Here is a 14,671-nt window from a genome sequence, read left to right on the forward strand (position 1 = left end):
CTTTTCTTAGTTGTTAAGTTTTTAATTACATTTTTAATTTCATTGATTCATATTGGGTTGTTTAAAATTTTTAGGTCTTCTTTGTTCAACATTGGTAATTCACATGTATCTAGTAATCTGCCCATTTTTTCTGTTTTTCATATTAATGGTGTATAGGTTGTCAAAGTAGGTATTGATGATCCTCTAGATTTCTGCTGGGTCCATTGTAATCTCACCCTTTTCATTTGTATTTGCTTGGATTTAGGCTTTTTCTTTCCTTTTTTGTATAAGGTTGGCTAAGGGTTTGTCAATTTTGTTTATTCTTTTGAAGAACCAACTCTTGGCTTCATTTATTTTTTTGTATTTTTCTCTTACTCTCCATTGCACTGATTTCTGCTCTGATCTTTATAATTTCCTCCCTTGTATGAGCTTTGGGTTTGGCCTGCTCTTCTTTTTCTAGAAGTTTGAGGTTCAGCATCAGGTTGTTTATTTCAGCTTGTTCTTTTTTCCTAATATGAGTATTCACTGCTATGAATTTCCCTCTTAAGACTGCTTTCATTGTGTCCTATAGATTCTGGAATGTTTTATTGGCATTTTCATTTAATTGTAGAAATTGTCTGATTTATTCTTTAATTTCCATTGGTTATCCAGAAATGTGTTGTTCAATTTCTATGTGTTCATGAAATTTTTGCAGTGTCTTTTACTGTTGGTCTCCAATTTCATTGGACTATGGTCTGATAATATACAAGGGATAACTTCAATGCCTTTACACTTATTTAAAAATGTTATATGAGCAAGTATGTGTTCTATTTTGGAGAACAACCCATGTGCATTCTGATTTTGTGGGATGAAACACTTTGCAAACATCTGTTAAGTTCATTTGTTCAAGAGTTTGATTGAGGGCTGGGGACTTAGCACAGCGGTTCGGTGGCCTGCCTTGCAAGCGCAAGGGCCTGAGTTCAATCCCTGGCACACAAAAAAAAGTTTGATTGAGTTCTAGTGTTTCATTGTTTGTTTTCTGTCTAGTTGATCTATCTACTTGTGACAGTGGGGTATTGAGGTTCCCCATTACTATTTTTTTGTTTTTGTTTTAGGCAGGTTCTCACTATGTAGATGAGACTGACCTGGAACTCACTATGTAGTCCAAGCTGGTCTTGAACTCACAGTGATCCTCCTGCCTCTGCCTCCTGAGTGCTGGGATTACAGGTGTGTGCCACAATGACCAGCTCCTTATTACTATTGTATTAGTGTTTATTTGATTTTTCATGTCCACTGATATTTGTTTTATATAGTTGGGTGCACTAGTATTTGATGCATATATATTTATGATTATCATCTCTTCCTCTTGGATCTTTCCTTTTACAAGGATATAGTGTCCTTCTTTGACCCTCTTAATCAGCATTGGTTTGAAATCCATTTGATCTGCAAATAGGATAGCTACTCCCGCTTTTTTTTTTTTTTTGGTTCCTGTTGCATGGAATATTGTTTTCCACCCTTTAACTTTCAGTCTATGAGTTTCTTTTAGAATTATGTGTGTTTCTTGTATGCAGGATACTGTTGGATCTTGCTTCTTGACCCATTCTGCCAGTCTATTTATTTTATTGGTGAAATGAAACTATTAACATTGATGGTTATAACTGACATATATTGACTTATCCTTGTCATGAGTTTTCCTTTTGTTGGATTCCCCCTTTCCTTTTAATTTCTTGCTGTTCCTGATGGATTCATTCTGGTGGGCTTCCTGGGGTATGATCCTCATTGTCTTTTCTTAGGATACAATTTAAAACTTTTTGGAGCACAGGTCTGTTGTTCATAAAGTTCCTAAGGTGCTCTTTGTCATGAAAGTATCTTATTTCTCCATCAATTTTGTTACTGGGGATCAAACTTGGAACCATGTGCTTGCAAGACAGGCTCACCATTCAGCTAAATTTCTGGCCCTCTCCCATTAATTTTGAAAGATAGTCTTTCAGGGTACATCAGTCTGGGTTGGAGGTTTTTTTTCTTTAGGGCTTGAAATATGTCACTCCATGCTCTTCTTACCTTGATGGCTTGTTTTCAGAAGTCTGCTGTGATTCTGATGGCCTTTCCTTTGTGATTTGTTTCTTTTCTCTAGGTACTTGTAGAGTTTTGTTCTTCTTTTGGGTTTCTGGAGTCTTAACTGTTATATGCCTAGGTGTAGACTTTTCTTTTTTAAATCATGGCTAGTTAGAGTCCTATATTTGTATGTCAAGTTCTTTTCCCCTGCTTGGGAAGTTTTCTGCCATTACTTCTGTGGATAATTTTTTCAATATTGTTTGCATTGTCTTCTGTTTCTTCATTGAGTCTGATCAGTCTTATGTTATTCTTCTTTGCATCATCTAACAGCTGCTGAACTGATTTCTCTTGGTCCCTTACTATTTTTAAGAAAAATTTCTTTTCCTGGTCACTAATTGCAATACTATCTTCTATACCTGAAATTCTGTCCTCACACTGGCTCATTTTGCTGTGTAAATTTTCAATGGAGTTTTTAATCTCCTGGAAATCTGTTTACATCTGTTTTATGGATTCCATGTTTTTCCCATGTTGGGATTCCATCATGTTCCTCAGCTCTTCTACTTTTTAAAAAATCTATGTCTGCTCTAGATTTATTAATCGTGTCTTGCACTATAGGCACAATCTCTGTTGTTGCTGAGAAATTATTTCTAATTTCATTTTTTCCAGATCCTCTTTCATTGCCAGTTCAGGGAGTCCAAGTGGTTGAGTATCAGATTGTCCCATCTCGTGTCCCTTTGGGGTTGCCTTAGGTGATCTGGAAGTCTGGTTCAGAGACTTGTTTATGTGTTTTCTCATTTCAACAGATGCAGCTTGATGTGCCTTTGTTGAGGTAACTTTTTGCTCACCAACTGGTCTTCAACTCTCAGCAGGCCATAGAGTGGCCTTTTCTCTGATGCTCACCACTGCACCAATTCCTGGGTTCAGAGTGGTGACTCTCTGGAACCCTGCATTATTCTGTTGTCCAGGCAGGATTCTCGCTGGGGCCTGTGCACACTTGGGATGGTGTTTAGGTGTGCCTCTGGCTAGGGCCTGTTCTTGTATGCAACAGTTGTCTGGGAGGGCCTTTGACTGTGGGTTGAGCATCCTAGTTGCTGGTATCTGAGTGGGCTTCTGGCTAGGTTCTGCAAACACTGACCATTGGAATTGGGGAGGGCCTCTGGCTGTTGTTTGTGTGCCTGTGCAGCTCTTTTCCTGGCAAGTCTTTAGCTGGGGTTGGAGTAGGGCCCTGGCTGGAAGTGACTGCAGCTGTGCCACTCTGGTCCACACTGGCTTCTCAGTGGGATCTGTATGAACCTTACTGATGGTATTGGTGGGACTCTGGCTGTTGCTTGTGCCTCTAGTTCCAGTTTTTAAAGGCATATCCATACTGTATTTCATAATGACAGTAGTAATTCACATTCCTACCAATGATGTAGAAGAGTTCCTGTTTCTCTGCATTCATTTTTTATCTTTTTGATGATAGTCATTCTGACTCTGGTGGGGTGATGTCTCATTGAGATTTTGATATAATTTCCTTGATGACTAGTGATATTGAGCACTTTTCCTTTTTTTGTTGGGCATTTGTCTATTTTCTTTTGAGAAGTTTATATTCAGATAGTTACCTGCTTATCTTCCATTGAATCTTCTTGATGTTAAGTTTTTTGAATTCTTTACCCATTCTGGATATTATTCCTTTGCCATCAACTTCTTTTGCACACATTGTCCAACCTTACCCTGCCCACCACCAGGCTATCTTCTGCTCTCTTCCTGCCCATAGAGAACTTGCCTTGGCCTGCTGTCACAGTGCTTCCTGCTAAGGATATCAGATTTAGCAAGCACAAATACAAGATGTCCAGTTCAATTTGAATTTCAGATGAACTACAACATTTTTGAGCAACAATGTATCTTATGAATTGTTTGGAAATATTTAAATTACAGAATTATTTTTTTATTTGAAATTCAGATTTAATTGGGTTCCCTGCATTTTATCTGATCACCTTGCTTTTGCACTGTGTTTTAACCACCGACTTCTCCTTTCTCCTGTTTTCCATCACCATGAAGAATCTCTGCTGAGCATGTCATGGACCTACTCACCACTGTCCCACAGACTCCCTGTCTGAAAGGTCCACCTCTGGGCTACTCCAGCAGCCCTGAGTGGAGTCCACAGGACCTGCATTTCTCTGGCTGCCCCTGTGCAAGAACTGTGAGAGACTCAGCCGGGTGTGAGGAGTACTGAAGAAAAAGGTTGCTTCTCCAGGTTTATCACTGGAGATCATTTTCCCTTCCAGCTTCCCCTTTTCTATTGTCTTCTCCAGATTCTGTTACTTCAGAATGGGCAGTGGCCACCTTTCTGGGGTAGGCAGGTCCAGGAGAACCTTGACTGCTATTCCTTTCACCACTGCTCACATTACTGGGGCATTTTATGTTCAATGAGTGCTTTTTTAAAATCACCTCACATAACCTCATAAAAACCATATGAGGAAGATACTATTATTAGACCCATTGTACAGATTAGGAAAATGAATTTAGAAAGGTTAATTATTGGATCCTAGTAACATAGTTATGAATCAGGAGGTTGGATGGGACTAGGAGCCAGACAATCTCAGCAAGACTTGGGCCATCCTCATTCTATCCACACAGTTCTGATTTTGCCTACATTTTCTTTATTCTTTCCTTGCTTAAGATATGTGCAGTGACTTACAAATCTTATCTAGAAAAGACCTGGCAAGATTTCCCCAAATAGTCTCCTGCTTCCCCAAACTCCCTATCCTGTGGAGTCAAAGGTGTATGGGGTGGCATGCTTTCTGAAGCTCTGGTTTAAGTGAGAGCTTTGAGCACACAGTCCTCATCCCTTACAGCTGTTGACAGGCGGGACCCTCTCTCCAGGCAGGCATGTTCCCAAGCCAGCTGAGACCCTGGCCTCACTCTGTGTGTTCCTGGATCCTTGGGCAGCCGTCTAGCTCTCAAGTGCAAATACACCTCCTTTTCACAGATCTAACCTTTGTTAATTGCCAAAGCTGTTATTACCTGGACTCAGGTTTGACTCCCATGGAAATCTTATGTACCTTCTTTCTCCCCACTTGTCACTTTATTAATAAGAGTAATCACAGGGTCATAGTGTTGGAGTTAGATTGGATTTCAGTAAGAGGTCTAATATAATTTTCTCACTTTTCATATGAGGAAATGGGGGCCTTAAGAAAGGTCAGAGATTTAATTGAGTTGCCAGGGCTGATGGCGTTTGTCTTATTTGGGATTACAGCTGCTTGCAGAAATGAATCCAGAATTCTAAAGCAGCACCCATGAAGTGCGCTTTTGTTGTTCCAGTGAAAGTCTGTAGGACTAGTGGATAAGAGACAGGGACAAGGTCAGTTTTGTAAACATTATTCCTTAGATATCAACCAGGTTCTATAACCTAGCATAATCCGGGATATCTTTCCTTTATGTGAATGACATCACAGAAAGATTTGCTTAAAATCTTATCAAGAATCTGCTAACAACATGGGGTCCAGCCACCTGCTTCACAAGTGCAAGGTCTTGATTTCACTCCCTGGTACCAAAAAACCAACCAACAAACAAAAAATACAAAACAACAACAACAACATGGGGTCTTTGGCGAACTAGTAAGATCTCCTAGTCTTTGGTTGGGTCAGATGGAGTTTAGAGGTTGAGTTGCCAGTTGGTGACACATTGTGGAGTGTTCAAAGGTGGGCTGGAGAGTAAAATGGGAATCTATGGAGTGTCTTGGCATCACCAAATTCTAAAAACCCCTGTAAAGTGGAACTCAATCCCAGGCCTAGACTTTTTCAGATTTCATTTTTTTTTCAAAAGTAGAGCATGCTGTCTCTGCCAGACCATTTAGGTTACTGAGAGTCATTGTGGATATCCCTTCACTTCATTGCTCACTAAAGCTGACAGAAGTGTGTGATGGTGGGAAACACCTCAAGGGAGGCAAAGTCAGTCTCTGGGACACTTGCTTTGGTGCCACATGCTTTAGAGTTGGAACATCTTCCCAAACTTCTTCCTTCTTTGAGATCATCAGAGGAAATGAAAATCATTAATTAAGGAATGAAACATTTATTGAATATCTACCACGAGATTGCACTAAGTTAGAAGACACTGAATGGACATAGCAGAACTCATATTCTTCTCTACCACAAGGTCATCACCCAAGTTCCCTTTTCCCAGGGAGTTCCTCTGGGGAACTGTGATAGTCAGATTTTTGTCTTTGTAACAAATACTTGAGATAAATCAATTTAAAGGGAAGGGGAAAGTTGATTTGGGCTCATGGTTTCAGGACTTCAGTCCTTGGTTCTGTTGTGTATGGGCCTGAGGTGAGGTTAAACATCATGGCTGGATCATGGGTGGAGAAAAGCTGTTCACCTCATGACAACTGGGGAACAAAGAAGTGAGAGGAAGGGGTTGGGGTATCAACACCCCTTTAAAGGCATTCCTCCAGCCACCTAACTTCCTTCCACTAGGATCCTCTCCTAAAGATTTCAGAACCTGCAAAAAGTGCCATAGGCTGATGATCAAGCCTTTAGTGTGTGTGTTTTTGGAGGACATTTAAGATCCAAGTCATAAGAAAAGCTCAGCAGTTATGTCCAGGCATTGGGATGACTTGAAAGTCCTGTGTCTCCTAATAGTTTCCAACCTACTTGTGAGAAGAAATCTTTCTCCTTCCATATATGAATTGACTACATACGGAAATATAAACTCTTTGCAAGAGAGGTTTCCTGTTTATGTAATAATGATGTCAGATCTTTTTCTAGTTTTCATATTACTATAAAAGTAATCCCTGATCACCATAGATAACTTACAACATACAGAGTATGTATAAAGATGGAAAGGAAAAATCACCCATATTCTCATAGCTCAGGACAGTTGCTTTTGGGGTTTTTTTCTCATTTCTAATGGACATATTTTCTATTGAACTGAAAAGAATAGTAGTGTGGAGGCTGTAAACATAAATCTCCAGCCAGGAGCCACGCCAATTACTAGCTCTGAAGCCTTGTACAAGTAATGAATTTCTCCCTGACTCAGTGGTTTCATCTGTGAAATGGGGATAATTATTACACCTACTGTATGTTACAAAGCTGTTGTAAAGACTTAATGAATTAGGGCCAGGGACTTAGCTCAGTGGTTCTGCTGCCTGCCTTGCAAGCATAAGGTCCCAAATTTGATCCCCAGTACAAAAAAAAAAAGAGTTAATGAGTTAGAAAGTGCTTCAAGCAGTGCCTTGTACACAGCTCATGAAATAATAGCTATTAGTTTTCTTATTGTTTTGCAATTCAGAAATAACCTAGCTTCTCTGATTGACTCTGTTGTTCTTGTTCTGCAGCATTTGGAGGACAATCCTTGTGGTCCCCAAGTATATCAAGTTCCAGTTTCCAAAGCATTTCTGAGTGATGTAGGTTTTCCTGGGAGATGATGGAGATATTTGCATTATACCATGCGGCAAAACCTCCCTCACCTATATTCTTTAAGTATTTGTGTGCTTTCTCCCCAGTTTTAATCTTGGTGGAAATGGTCCTATTTTATCCTCCCCTACCTCCCTAGCCACATGGCCCTCAGGTCCTCCTACCATCTCCTCTAAAGCTCAGCAGCTTGTAAGCTAGCAGCTGCACTCAACTAGACTCAAAAGCCAGACCCTGACCGAGCACACTCTGGTGCCTTGTTTTACCATGTGTGTATGTGTGTATGTCAGTTTCCACACATGGATATATGTATGTAGGTTTCATATATTTCATTTTCATCTTTTAATAGAGAAGACACTTGAGGCTGCAAGTGTTGCAGGCAAGAGGTTAGCCATGAAGGCTGCCAGTGATCAGCCCCCTTGCCAACCCTCACAGCCCTCTAATATCTAGCTCACAAACATGTGCCCCTCCATTTGATTCTCCTTCCTGATTTCTCTACAGATCACCAATTGGAATATTCATCCTATCTTTCTGGAAACCTGTCTTTAGAATCCGTTGCCTGACTTTCCTCTTCTACTCATCCCTCAGGGATCCTCTCTGGACCATCTCTTGGTTTCTGCCCATACTATCCCTGTAGGTCACCTCCTCTGTTCCTGATGCTTTCATTAAGGTCTGAAGACTTGAAGAGCTCTTCCTATAGCTGATATCATCACTCTGAGTTCTAAGTCTCTACAATCAGTGGTCTGATCTCTGCACATGTATCTCCCAGGGCCAAGCCAAGTGGACAGCAACCACAGTGGAATCCCCTATTCTCTCTATATTTTCTTCTCCTTCTCTTTCTATGCCCATTAGGGTAAATTTTCATTAAATGACACATCTTCAACTACTGTACTGTGAAATTGTGCCTATGCTGTATCTTCAATACCAAACTGCTCTTTTTAAGTGAAATGTAGCACTTGTTTTTTCTGTTTGTTTTTAATATTTGTGAAGGAGATGGTTGGTTGCTACCTTGGTCCTGTGCCCCTTCACACTGCCATGAGGAGCCACCCTGTTCAGATGTCTACCCATCTCCAACCCCAGAGGGCCACCCTGATTAGTCTGCACCAGCAATCTCTAAGGTTTGGCCATTAGTCTCTTCCTCAGGGACTGACAGGTCAAAACTACTTCCATATGAAAGCATTATTTGTCACGTCTGTCTTTCTTGAGGACATGTGAGAGTTTTCCAGGGCTCACTGTCATGTGATATTGCAAGAAATTGAACACAGAAGCAGAAATGAGAGCTCAGCTGTCTTCTGTTAGAATGGAAATAAAAGAGATTTGAAAAATGTAAAGACATGCCATACTACTCACTAAATTTTTTAAAAGTATAGGTTTTTTAAAATAACAAATATGTTTTTATATGTTAATGTGCAATGAGTTTTTTTGTTTGTTTGTTTGTTTTTTTTTTTTTTTGGTACTGGGGATTGAACTTGGGTCCTTGTGCTTCCAAGGCAGGCCACCGAACCACTGAGTTAAATCCCCCACCCTACGATGAGATTTTATTGCTTTTAATTGAATTGATAAACATTAAAAATTACCAATATTAATTTCGTATACAATACATATCAATAAATACAACCCACTCGAACAAATCTCTCTTTCTGGAGTCTTCACTGATTTTTCAAATTTTCGTTTTTTTTGATCCGGAGATTGAACTAGGATCCTTGCGCTTACAAGGCAATTTTTCAAATTTTAAAAGGGTCTCAAATCTGAAAACCACTGGTTTAAACTGGTGATAGCTATTGATCATATATGTGACCCAAATTAAGCTAATCAGATTAGATTATGGAAGGATTTATACTCTAGGTCTGGAGCAGGAACTTCCTGCCATCTCTTGTTGGATTTGAAAGCTTTTGGTCTCCCTTCCCACCTGTAGCCTCTTACAGCAATGAAGGACAATACAGACATCATGGATAGGAAACTGGAGAGAAAGGAAAGCAGTCAGGCCTTGAGGTGTCTGCTAATGTGCCACTGTCTAAAGCCACCTTACCTCTACTTTTCCAGGGACATGAGAAGATGACATTTCCTATTGTTTCATCCAGTCTGAGTTGGGTTTTCCATGACTTCCCCCAGGAGCTCCTTTAACTGCTGTAGCACTTGGAAAATGAGGTGTCAGCATGCCATGTTGGTCCAAAACTTTGGAAGATATTTTACTCTTCTGTACAATCTATAAACCATCATACTAGACCACCAAGAAGGAAGAATGAGGCCAAGAAGGAGAAGGTAGTAGGTGGCCAGCAGGGAGGCTCACTGCATACAAATGTATTGTGTAGATGGATTGAGAGACGAATTTGAAATGTGGTGTCATGGAATTGTAGACCTGGTGTGTCCTTGGGAACTGGGTTCCCTCAATGCATCCTTTACCCTTCCAACTTCTCCGACCCTCATTGCTTCACTTTTCCAACTCTCTTCCTTGTAAACCTGGCTGTCCATATACTGTTTGGATGGATGGATTCATGGAAATCTCAGTTCAATGCTTGGCATGTGGTGGATTCAACTTCACGGCCCTGGAACTGAGGAGAGGCAGCTATGCCTGACATACATGTCACTGAATTAATAATGAAGAGGGGGCATCTTGGGAACAGTTCCTGTCCCCTTCTGATGGTGAGGATACTGATCTGTTTTGCTACTTTCTCAGGACTTTTAAAGGATCTTGAAAGTGAATTTGAGGGCACCAGTGAGAAGGTTAACATTGTAGACAATCACTCTGCCTATCTTTGGAAAATGGAGTTCTTGCCTGCATAGTGTCCTTGCTTGTTTAAAGTTAAGTTTGGTGTCAAGGGGTCATCATGATGCCTTAAGACACTTAGTTTCCATAGCAGGCACTTCTGGGAGTGCTGGGGTGACTGTGTGACATTTACAGGTCAAAAATCTCAAGAGGCTGAAAGTTTTTGGTCTGATTTTGATTTTCTTTCTGGTGGGGTGGGAGAAGAGGCAGGAAATGAGTGAGGGACTTGAAAGGACAAATTGAGCTTTTCTCTAATAAATGGTAAGTAGGACACTAAAGGTCTTTTCAGGAAGGGACCACAGTTGGAAAAAAAGCACTTAAAAAAAACCCAAACAAAACAAAACCAAAAACTACTACAAAGACACAAAGTACACTTGACTTGGGACAAGCCCTAGAAAGAATTCACATCCAAGTTAGGATGTCAAAAAAGAATTTAATTTCCTCGGTTCTGGAATAAAACCAAGGCTAAACTCAGCAATATTTGAAACTAGTTAAAGGTTAGCAAAGGAGATGCCAATTGCACTTAAGTATTTGCATCTGTTTGTGCTTGATGTTGTACTCCATGTGTTTTTTTAATTTCAAAAAGTGATTGTCATGACTAATTATTTCTATAGTCATTTTGAATTTTTGACAAGCATGAAAAATGGAGAAAGCATTTTCTAATGTTCATTATTTACTTCTTCACTCTCAGGAGTTTTTAAAGCCAAAGAGTGTCTGTTAGTCAATTAGAATAAAACCACAGGGTAATTACTTTCTGGGCTTCCAGAGCAACATGAGTTGCTTTTCATTGTGAGAATGTTGAGAAGTTGCCACAAAATTAAACCAATTAAGATAATAAGGGGAGAAGAGAAGATTAAATTTATTTCCATCTGATTTAATTTAATAATTTCTCAGGAGAGAAGGATGTCATGCTATTGACCTCCATGAGGCCCTTCTGTTCTCAAGATGTACTTGGAATTTCATTCATTCTTGCCTACCTGCTGGACCTTTTTGTTTGATTCAAAAGCTACTGCCTTTAGGATGCTTGAAAAAATTAGAGTTAGAGCGCAAGTTAGGTAACACATTTTTTATTAAACCTCTTCTACTTACTTGGACTGTTCTACAGTGGGGCAATTTCATGTGGACAAATCAGAGCTCCTGGCTTCCAAAAGCTTCTGTTCTGATGCAGTAGAACAATTAATGAATGTGGAACAAATTAATGAATAAAATAACTGATCATTGCTGCAGACAAGATAGACAAGGAAATGTGACAGAAAACCATCTCCCATAGATAGGACAGCAAAGGCAGGGGTCCTAGGGTATGGATACATTTGGAGTGTTTGAGAGAAGTCCTCCATGACCAAGGACCAGAGTGGGAAAAATATAAGATAGATCCCATCTCTTCTTCCTTTACTTCTCAGTATGGCCTGTGCTGCCAAAATCTTTCATATTTTTTTCTGCACGGTGATCAGGGGAAGCTTACTATAAAGAATAACGCCCAGAAGGGATTTGTTGGATTCTCACGCCTTGTTCTGGTGTTGGCTCTGGCCAAATAATGGAAAACTAATAATGTCTTCTCCTTCCCAGCACCTTAGGGAATTAGTTTTAGGGCTTGGTTCAACCATAATCACCTTGTTGGGGTGGTCAGGTCTTCTCAGGGATTCTCCTACTTTTAGTTGCCCATAAGGGATCCATTCCAATTACTGTAGGCTGGAGGGGATTTATAAAGTGATAGATACATTGTGGACCTACTGGAGTGCTGAAGGAAAAGATTCTAGCCTGAGCTTCTGGGAATGACCCTCTCAGAATACACTGGAGCACTGAAGCTACTGCCGCCTAAGGAAGCCACTGCCACAGCTGGCTGTTCCAGGTCCCCTGCTGGTGCTCCAATCTGTTTCAGGTAGGTGGACACCCCACCCAGGTCCTCTCTTCTCTCATAACTTGATTCCAAATCAGTCTCAAAGTAATGTATGGGGTTAGTAGGTCCCAAAGCACATGCCAAACTTTACTATATGGGCATCTGAGCAATACAGTTTTGGAGGGAAGCCTGTTGGAGCCTGGGTGGTTGCTAAGTAAGGCGATCTTCAGCCCTCTTACTCCACATAAGTGAGATTTACACCACCAGCATTCTGAGCACCAAGGCTCTTCTGATCACGAAGAGCGGGACAGTTGTAAAACCACAAGCAATTTTCCTTTTCAAATCCTGCATTCAGGAGTATGTTCCCCTAGGCAAGATTTGATCTAGATTGGGCTGGTTTAACCTGGCAGACGTTTGTGGGAACTTAATCAGAATAGATGACATTCAGACCCTGAGCTCTGAGAACAGGCAGATGTGATTGTTTTCACTCATTTTTTTGTAGCTGCAGTGTTATCATGAGCTTGATATATACTAAGCACTCAATAAATATTTATTAATTAAATAAATGAATGAATAGAAGAATGGAGAGAGGAGTCCTTTGTCATTAAATACTAGGCAAATTCATTTCAGCCTGTATTTGTTTAACAAATGCTAATAATGCTTGCTATCTGCCAGGCACTGGGATAAGTGCTTCTCAAATATTAACTCAATTCATTCCCATAACTGCTTTATGAGATATGTACTATTAACCCCATTTTAAGACCCAAGTACAGAGAAGTCATGTGGCTTGCCAAGGTCACATGGATAAGAAGTGATAAAGCTATGAGTTCCCTGCATCAGGCTGCCTCAAATATCTTCTGCTACTTTGGGACTTGTCTATTATTGATTTGGCATTTAGGGAACATCCCAAATGAAGACAAGTGACATTATGGGATCATAATAAATTGGTTTCATCAGGTACATTCTGTCTGTTTTTGCTACTATATTAAAATGCATCCATCCTTATTCTTTCTTATACTGCCTTCTGGTCTTGTCCAGTCTCCTGTAGGCCATGCCTGCCATATGCCTGCCATTTACCTTTCTCTTTGTCCCTCACCCATCTCAGGTGGGAGGCTATGCATCCTGGATGAATTTCAGTGCAGGGCACAACTGGGATGGGCATCCATGGTCCTCTTGGTGCAGGTCAGTGCTAGAGACCTCTTACTACTTCAGCTTCCCAGAGCTAGGTGGTTTCTTCTGGAAATGCTGGGAGGATCATGCAGCAACACAGAGCATCCAGTCTCCCAAAATCCACTGGGCTCAGCAGCCAACCTTCTGCTTGGAGGGTTTGTTTTAGGGAGCTGTGGGCCTTGGAAAGTCAGACTTAGGGCTCTGTCTGAACTCTCTGGCCGAGGAGGGCATGGTATTTGCAAGTGCCCTGGAGATTTGGCTCTTTTTACAGTCTCAGCATGGATTATTTGCAAAAATAACAGAGATTCCACTGGCATTCTTATAGATAATGTGAGGCTGCAAGAGAAACATTCTCTTTGCCAGCACAAACAACAGTGTGGTAAAAGGAGGAGAGTAGAGGAGGGATATGCTGTTCTTTAGAATTCATTCCACCCATTCCCTGCCTTCAAGCAGTGCTTCTCTTCCTAAGCTTAGACAGACGTGAGGTACCTTCCTTCCAGTGGACACGTGGTAGTGAGGAAGCAGTTGTGACATCTAACTGTTGGCTGTCTTGTTTCAGGACTATGGAAGTCTAGTATGAAGAAGCCTAGTATGCTTCTGATATAGGGGGAAGGCCAACCACACATGGAGCTGCTGCCACTGACAAATGATTCCCACATCATGAGGAGGTCAAGGCTACCAATCAGCAGGTTTGGAAGAGGCTCAATGACTTTATAGCAGGTCCAGTGGATTCTGATTCTTAATTCTTGATTTTCCTTTCTATAAGGAAGAAGCATGAAACTCCATGCCTTGCTCTATCCAGGAGGAGCATATTTTGTTGCTTGAATATTTTTCTCCCTCTGGTGTTTACATGAACTAGCTGAACTCACCATGTGGTGAGTTGATGTTTATATTTGCAGAAAAGCAGTCTGGGGAAGCTCTGTTTGTGTAAAGGTCACCCAATCTCATGGGTTTGGCTGGAGCCTGTGCTGAGCACATGCTAGGGCTACCCTCCCCTCTCATTTCTCTCTCTGCTTTGTGTTCCATGTTCCTGGTCTCAATGGCTTAGCACCTCCTAGGCCAGACGGAAGAGGCAAACTCAGGGAGTGAAGGGCTGTCTTCTCCTCTCCTCATCCTCAGTCCAAATTGAACTTTCCCCAGTCCTTGTCTGTTTCCTTTCTTAGGACCTGACTGTTCTTCATGATCTTCAAGCTAGACATGGGTTGGTAGAGTATGTGGTAAGATTTAGAGATGGGCTACTCTCTTTCCCACCTCTCTTTTACTTTGTTGGTGATGCACAAAGGTTGAGATCATGGACTTTGCAGTCAGGCAGAATTGGGTGGTGTCTCATTACTTTTCTCATTGCTGAGACAAAATTTCCCCCAAAGTTAAAGGAGGAAAGATTGATTAACTCACAGTTTGTAGAGGCTGCCTTGGCTGGTTTCAAGGCAGGATGGCACATGGAGAGGGGTAACAATTCACGGCAGTGAAAGACAGCAAAAACAAGAGAGC

This window comes from Fukomys damarensis, unplaced genomic scaffold, assembly GCF_012274545.1.
Source record: "Fukomys damarensis isolate Sample0158 unplaced genomic scaffold, DMR_v1.0_HiC HiC_scaffold_16, whole genome shotgun sequence".
NCBI classification, from domain to species: domain Eukaryota; kingdom Metazoa; phylum Chordata; class Mammalia; order Rodentia; family Bathyergidae; genus Fukomys; species Fukomys damarensis.